Raw genomic sequence first — 9,087 nt, 5'->3', positions numbered from 1 at the left:
CAGTTAAAGTCCGCGGGAGGGCAGACTCCTCTAACTATAGGTTAGTTAAACTCTGTGTGGGACAGCGGCGTCCTCTGGTGAGAAGTTAAAACCCTGAGAATCCTAGGCACTGTCAGGTACAATAAAAAGCAGTTAAAGTCCGCGGGAGGGCAGACTCCCCTAACTCTAAGTTAGTTAAACTCTGTGTGGGACAGCGGCGTCCCCTGCCAAAGGACAGCGGAGTCCTCTACTAGGTAGTTAAATTTAGGTAGTTAAATTCCGTGAAGGGCAGGAATGTCCTACTTAAAAGTGTGAAAGTGTGTGAGTGAATGAAAACTGATTATCACTAGATAAACAGTTTTATACCAAAACAACGGGAAACAAATGGTGAGATTTTGTGGATGTTTGTAGACAAGAAAACTCCGCTCTCTGAGTTGAAGTGAGTTTTACCACAATCTATTTATCACCATCCTGTTGAAATTTTCCAGTGTTTAGAACACAGCAGGTGTTAAGACCACACTGGACTAAATTTAGTTCAAAATGGGTAAAGGGGGAAGCAAACATAAACAAAAGATCCTAGAAAATCTCCCTTGTAAGGATTGGAAAAGAGTTGAAAAAATAAATGAGGATGCAGTAAACCCACTTTGTTACTGGGTGAAGCAGTACGATTTTTATGGCAGGTTAAGTACCACAGGCATAAAAGAACTACAGCAAAAATATTAGAATAAATGTAATGGAAAAGAAAAACAAATGGCAAAAGAGGGTTATGAACAGACAAAAGCCTGGCTCCAAATAGCTGAGAAGAGGGAGAAAGAAAGGCTAAAGGAGAAAGAGCAAGAGACTGGAGGTCAACGGGTATAAACACCTGGTACAGCCAGTCCACAGATTTGACTAAAAAAGCCTTATTTTGGACAACCGCAGTGCAGTGCGGAACACATTTGGACCCCGAAGTTGAATGACACCTCATGCTGTCAGAAGCAGAGGAAAATCTGTTAAAAGACATACCAGAGGCATTATGGTCCAAAGGATCATCAGATGTCGGCCTGTTGAAAACTGCCAATCCTGTAATAATAAGACCTAAGACGGAATACAGGCCTAGAATGAGACAATACCCATTAAAACCAGATGCACAAGAGGGTATTAGACCAGTAATACAAGACCTACTGAAAGCTGGAGTCTTGATCGAATCTCCAGATTCCCCATGTAATACTCCAATATTTCCTGTGAAAAAGGCACTTCCCTCAGTGGGATGGAGGATGGTACAAGATCTACAGGCTGTAAATGAAGCTGTAATACAAAGGGCCCCATGTGTACCAGATCCCCACACCTTGCTAAACTCATTGAACCCAGAAGCAAAGTGGTTCACAGTGGTAGATATAAGTAATGCATTTTTCTCCATCCCAGTGCATAAAGACAGCCAATTCTGGTTCGCCTTCACTTTTGAAGGAAAAAGATACACATACACAAGACTACCCCAAGGGTATTGTGAAAGTCCAACCATTTACTCACAAGCAATGTCAGCCAGCCTCTCCACCTTTGAACCTCCAAAAGGGAGCCAAATCCTGCTGTATGTAGATGACATTCTACTAGCATCAAAAACCAAAGAAGATTGTTTGATAGACTCTCTGGCACTATTGAAACACCTATTGCTACAAGGACATAAGGTCAACAAAAATAAACTCCAATTAGTACAGCCAGCAGTAAAGTATCTAGGTCACCAACTAGCATCTGGGGGCCGTACAGTAATACAGGATAGAAAAACAGCAATACTACAGGCTCCAAAGCCACAGACAAAAAAACAAATGATGTCATTCTTGGGGCTGACAAACTACTGTAGAAGTTGGGTGCCAAATTATGCTGAGATAGTTGCACCTCTGAGTACACTAATCTATGCTACAGAAATGAAAATGACTGATAAACTGATTTGGACCACAGAAAGTGAAGAAGCATTCTGTAAAATAAAACAAGAATTGGTGGGAAGTGGAACACTAGCTCTTCCAGATTACAAGAAGCCGTTTGTCCAAATGGTTGATAGCAGAGATAAATTTATGACCTCGGTATTGACCCAAAAGCATGGAGATAAAATGAAGCCCATAGCCTTTTACTCTACTAAAATGGACGCAGTGACCTGTGCCCAGCCTCCATGCATCAGAGCTGTAGTTGCAGCCTCAATGGCAGTCACCGCAAGTGCAGATGTGGTTCTTTTTCATAACCTAATACTTAGAGTGCCACATGCAGTATCTGCATTATTATTACAAACAAACATGACATTTCTGTCACCAGCTAGGCATTTGTCTTGCATGTCCATCCTGTTGTCTCAACCACATTTAACAATAGAGCGGTGTACAATTCTCAATCCTGCAACACTTATGCCAACCCTGGATGATGGAGAACCACATGATTGTGAAGCCTTGGCAACGACTAAAGCAAAGTGTAGAGAGGATCTGACAGACACCCCATTAACAAAGGGAATCACAGTATATGTGGATGGTTCTTCTAAGAAAGACCAATTTAGGAAAACTAGAACGGGATATGCTGTGGTTACATCGAATAAAGTGCTAAAAGCTGCAGCGTTACCACAACATTTCTCGGCTCAGGCTGCTGAATTAATAGCATTAACAGAAGCCTGCAAACTAATGAAAGGAAAAGATGTGACAATTTATACAGACAGCCAGTATGCGTTTGCTACAACTCATACCTTCGCACAATATTGGCAAAATAGGGGAATGGTTACCTCTACAGGAAAACCTGCTACACATGCAGACCTGCTAAAAGAACTTTTAAAAGCAGTAAAACTCCCAAAAACATTAGCAATATGCAAATGTGCAGCACACACCTCTAATACTGATTCTGTTTCACTGGGTAATACATTTGCAGATAAAACAGCTAAGCAAGCAGCAATGGGAGAAAAAGAAGTACTGTGGTCCACAGAAGAACAAATCGATAATGAAATATTGAAAGACATGCAAAAACAAGCAAGCACACAGGAACAAAAAACCTGGATAAAAAATGGAGCAACTGTAAACAATGACTTATACATCTGACCAGAAGGAAAACCAATCCTACCAAAAAATCTCTATAAATGGGCAGCAATATTGAGCCATGGGAAGACACATGTCTCAACAGGAGGGATGGTAGGATTAGTAAATCAGCATTATACAACCTATGGTTTTAATCTATATTCAAAAAATTTTTTGTAGAGCTTGCCTCATATGTGCTAAGCACAATGCTCAAGGCAATCTACGTCCAAAGCGAGGGAAGTTTCCAACACCTAACTATCCTTTCCAGAGTATACACATGGACTTTATAGAACTAAATCAAAGTGAAGGGAAAAAGTACTGTCTAGTGATCATAGATTCATTTTCAAAATGGATAGAACTGTTCCCAACTAAAACACCAGATGCCCTAACAGTGGCAAAAGCCCTATGTAAAGACATAATACCCAGATATGGAATACCAAAAAAAAAAAATCTATAGTGATAATGGTACACACTTTGTGAACCAAGTGGTAAAAAACATAGGAACTGCCTTCCACATAAACTTAAAAAATCACTGCAGCTACCACCCACAAAGTGCAGGACTGGTAGAAAGAATGAATGGTACTATAAAAAACAGATTAAAGAAGTGTATGGAAGAAACAGGAAGGCCCTGGACACGGTGCTTGGACCTAGTTAAAATGTATATAAACATCACTAGTACATCAGGGCTAACACCTTATGAAACACTATTTGGGAGACCGTACAGACTTCCATTATTTAAAAATGAATGGGAAGCAGAGGATGAACCTAACCTAGCAGACTATATGAGAAAAATGTTGGAAAGACACAAGAAAGAAACTAAGACTGATGAATCTGATCCTTCTGTGTCTTCACAGGACGTCCCGCTAGTAAAACCTGGAGACTGGATTCTCACTAAAAGCATAAAGAAGAAGCATTGGCACTCACCAAAGTGGGAAGGTCCCTATCAGGTCCTGTTGACCACAGGAACTGCAGTTAAGATAGCAGAAAGAAACACATGGATCCACTTAGCACATTGTAAACTGATAATACAAAAAGAAGACTAAAATAACTCTCTTAGTAACAAAGTTTTGCCTACCTTCAGTTAGACCCCCAGAGGAAGCCCGTGGTACAAAGGGAACTGTATTTCTAGTATACAGTTGTCTCAAACCGGTGAAGATAGTCCACAACTCTGCCGAGGGGTTCTTAGGAAGGGAATCAAAACATAAAACATGACCACTAAAAGAAATAAGGTGATCCTTGGTGTAGGAGCTGCGGTCGTAATTATTGCAGCTCTCCTGTTGTTTTGGTATGAAACAAAATTAAAGGAAGAACACATAACACCGAGAAGTATGGATGCCTCCTGGGAAGAGTTGCACGTGGTGTCCAAGGTTAGGGACATGGAAAATCCCTGTAAAGGGTCAGGTGAAGAGGTTGTAGATGAAATCTACCTGTGTGTTAATGCATCTAGATTGGCAACTGTAGTTTCCCTGGACCTGAATAAGATCAATATAGGGGGCTACCCAGGCAGTGCCTGGGCAGATTATGATCGGTACATGGCATCACGAGACGCCGTTCGCAGTGTACAATGGGAAAATGTTTTCGCCTACACAGAGGATAGCTGGAGGCAAAATCCAAAAGATAAATACCAAGCACAGTACTGGGCTAAGGTTATACATCTGGGAAAAAATCAATAAAGAGCTAAAAATAATCATAAACACCACAAACAATCCGATTCCTTTCAAAAATGATGTTACTTGTTTCTACTTCTCCCTGTGGATTGAGAAAAGTGGAAAAGACCCCTATAAAATGATTTCCCTGTGCCAGAACATCACAGAGTCAAATAGCACCTCCCCAGGCATAGTGGTGGCGGGCCCACACTCAACCAAACTCGCAAGTTCTGAAATGACTATATTCAATGCAGATGATGATGATGATGTAGATGAGCTAATTAGAATAACCACAGGAGTTACCAGCCGAAGCAACAACTGGCTTCTGATGATAGAACAGGCTGCAAAAGTTCCACAAGGGGACTGTGTGATATGTATGGGTCCACGACCACTTTTGAGAGTGGTTCCAGCAACGCTCCCAAATGAATGTCTGATTCCACTAATGAATGCAACAAACCCTACAGGAAATTGTAGTACATGGGATGATGTGTATCCACTCTCCCCTGTTGGAAAAAACAGACCTGTCTTCTCTAAAAATGTGGCCCGAAATAACTTCACTTGCATCCAACGTTCTGGTAACGGACCTAAATTAGGAACTCTCACAACGGGAAATTGTTCAACTATAGTAAATGTTACTCGGTATTTCCAACCATTATCCCGTAGTGACATCTGGTGGTGGTGTGGAGATAACAGGTTGTTTGATAAACTGCCATCAAATACTACTGGTTTGTGCACTGTAGTGACTCTGCTGTTACCTGTTTCAATATACCCTATGACAGTACCACAACTACTTGCCTCACTAGGTAATGTGCTTCCATCAGTGTGGCAGCAGCGTCAGAAACGCTCACTGAAAGATGACGATGATCCCACATACATAGACAGTATTGGGGTCCCACGTGGTGTACCTGATGAATATAAGCTGGTAAATCAGATATATGCAGGTTTTGAATCATCTATCTGCTGGTGGTGTACTATAAATAAAAATGTTGATAGAATAAACTACATCCACTACAATGTCCAGAGGTTAGGTAACAAAACAGAGCAAGGTTTCTCAGCCGTCCACGAGCAACTGTCAGCTACCTCCCTGATGGCTTTCCAAAACCGCATTGCTGTTGACATGTTGTTGGCTGAGAGGGGTGGGGTCTGCGCCCTTTTTGGGGAGCAGTGCTGCACCTTTATCCCCAACAACACCGCTGCAGATGGCAGCCTCACAAAGGCCTTGGATGGGTTGAGGGCTCTAAACAGCAAAATGAAAGACCACTCTGGAGTTGATACAGAAATGTGGGACGGTTTGAGTAATATATTTGGCCAATATCAACAACTAATAGTCTCTGTCTTAACTTCCATAGCTGTGTTTGCAGCAATACTGACCTTGTGTGGATGTTGTTGTATTCCCTGTATCAGAGCTTTAATTCAAAAGCTCATCACCACTGCCATCACTCCGATACAGGAACAAGTGTATTCTCTCCTTCCTCCTGACGACAATAAAAATGTAGATGCTGAGTCCAGTGATGAAGAAGATGAAATGTCTCTCAACTTTCCAGACTTGTATCCTGACCCAAATGTTCCTATGCCGAACTTGTAAATAAGATGTTGATGATGTAATGTGTGAAATGTGTCCTTTTTCCTCTGAGTGTACCTGTTTTAAACCACTTAATGAATTACCAATAGAAAATCGAAAGAAGTTATTGAGTAAGGACTAGCTCTGGCTAAAAATGGCATAAACAGGAGGGAAATGTTAGAATTATTATTTGTTTAAATCTTACTTATATGAAGCTTATAGTGTTATGCCACTTTTAGGAGGCTGTTGTTTGTTCGCTTCTTGTGTTGCAGAAGATAAGCTGCAGAACAGGAACCCACCCCAACGGCCTCGAAGAGAATGTGCTGTTCAGTTATCTTATATGGATAAGAGTTTGCTGTGTCAAGCTTCAACAGAGTATGCTTTCCTCCCCCTTTAGCTGTTGAAGCTTCATGTAACTAGGGCGTTCCTAATCTAATAAAAGAGCGAGGCGAGCAGAGAAACTTCAGAGTGTTTGTTCGGAGATTGTAACTGAAGCTTTCTCTGAGCACTCTCCTCGCGAGTAAGAAACTCATTACTGACTCTTTGTCTCTGTTCTTTGCAGTGTGTGAGAATGTCTAGTGCTTAAACCTGACATCCACCCTCTTATGAACATTTACAAATGGACCACAAATAGTTAAACATTTAAATTAAAAAAATTATGACTTTCTTAGAAAGAGTGTGTCCTTTTTAATATATAATGTTTTATTCTTGAAATTGTAACACATCATGAAGTTACAAATCATTTATGACTATTGTAAAGAAAAATCTGTTTTTTTACTCATTATTACTGACAGCATGGAAAATATTGGTAATTTTAAAAACTTATACCAATATTTGCATTTAATGGTCTTCAACTCCCAACATGGCTCAGAAAAATTCACAGTACTTAATGTTTCATTAACAATATTTCATAAAACGTGTGGAATGGAACATAACATGATGGATTTTCCCATAAAAGGGTGGAAAATCAAAGTCTTTGATTCTAAAATCTGATGATTTTCATGATTAGTTGCAGGATTGGCTCTTTCAAGTCAAAGTATAGGTAGAGTATTTGTCCTGGCTCTATTTGACAAGAAACTGGGATATCCCTGTAGTGGATTTTCCCATGACAGGTACTCATTGTTCCCCTCACAGGAGTCAATGGGGGTAACTAGTGAAATGAAAACAGACAAATGGCAAAGACATCTGATAATACCTCAGACTACTCTGCAACTCTATTCCATCATCTCAAAATTTTTTATTTGACTTAAAGTTATTTCTTTTCACCCTAATATCTACCTTACTTGGTTCATGAACATACCAGGGTGGAACATAAAAGGGTGGAACTTTTCTAACTAATTTACCTGTAGTTCTTTATGTGGTCAACATTTAGCTAGCTAACATTCAACCGAATAACAAACTTTTAGTGACTAAATCTAACATTATATTTTTATATTCTACTGAATAACCATTTTTCACAATCTTTCCTAACAGGGTGGAACATAACAGGGTGGAAAATAACATGGTGGAACTTTTCTAACTAATCTACCTGTTTCTCTTTGTGTGGTCAACATTTAGCTAGCTAACATTCAACCGAATAACAAACTTTTAGTGAATAAATCTAACATGTTTTTTAATTTCTACTGATTAAACATTTTCACAATCTTTCCTATCAGGGTTAGGGTTAGGGTTAGGGTTAATTCTAGTTATAGGTAAATGTCTAACTAATCTACCTGTAACTCTTTATGTGGTCAACATTTAGCTAGCTAAACCTCAACAAAATAACAATACTTTAATGACTAATTATAATATTAGGGTTTTTTAATTCTACTGAATAAAAATTTTTCACAATCTTTCCTAACAGGGCGGAACTTTAAGTTTACATATACAGGTTTAACATATTTAAAATAAGAAAAGTACAGAGATGGTGACAGTTGAAGCTTACTTTGTTTTCCATGGTTGAGTTGGATAAGGATCCATCCCAGTGAGTTTGGTGCAGCTGGACTAACAATTGTGAAATTTAGAGCCAAACGTATTTGCATGGCGTGACAGGTAATTTCACCACGCCTCCACGCCCACCTGCTGCATCCAAACCAAACGGGGTTGGACACCCTTACACACCGACATGTCTGTCTGTGGACACAGTTTCATGTTGATTATGTCAAAGGGGTCAGATAGTGAACGTTTGCAGTAAAACATGACACTTCCTGTTCTAAGGGGGCGTGGCTTAGGTGATCTCAAAATTTCACAACTGGGTATTGTAGGTCATCCAAAGATTATTCTAGGTAACCGGATGATGATCAATCACTGAAAGTTTGGTGCCTCTGTCTACTTTTGTGCAAGAGTTATTACAGTTTTGTGTTTCATGTCGAGTCGGTGAACTTTTCCCCCTTCCTCCGCATGAGTCTCAGCCCAACTTGACATATGATCTTCCATTTGCCCCATCAGAAGCTGTCCAGCACAGCATTCATTCCTGTTGTGCAGAAAAATCTGTACAAAGTGTGTGGCCCCCCTTGATAGAGTGAGGGTGTGAGACAGAGAGACACACCAGAGAAGTCGGTTTCTAAACCTCTGTCTCATGTCGGGCAGAAGCCGTTGGTCTTTTCTGCCATAGGAGAAGATCAGAAATCACGTCTGGTTCTCGTCCTTAAGCTAGGTGTTTCCTCAGATATCACAGTCAAAAATCCAATGCGAGATCCTGTAAGATGCACTCCACCCTCACATGACAACTGGAAAAAGCAATCCAATCTCACTGACCTCTGATTTGGTGGGCCCATAGAGACTCTGAAAAATTTACGTATTTTAAGGTCTACGCAAAAATCGCAAAAAATGGCTCAACAGCGCCCCCTAGAAAATTTCAAAAGACCCTTTCCTATTCAGTTACTTTATTGTAGAGACTTGA

This window comes from Poecilia reticulata, unplaced genomic scaffold, assembly GCF_904066995.2.
Source record: "Poecilia reticulata unplaced genomic scaffold, P_reticulata-male-v2 Scaffold_73, whole genome shotgun sequence".
Classification (NCBI taxonomy): domain Eukaryota; kingdom Metazoa; phylum Chordata; class Actinopteri; order Cyprinodontiformes; family Poeciliidae; genus Poecilia; species Poecilia reticulata.
This window is presented reverse-complemented; position numbering follows the sequence as displayed.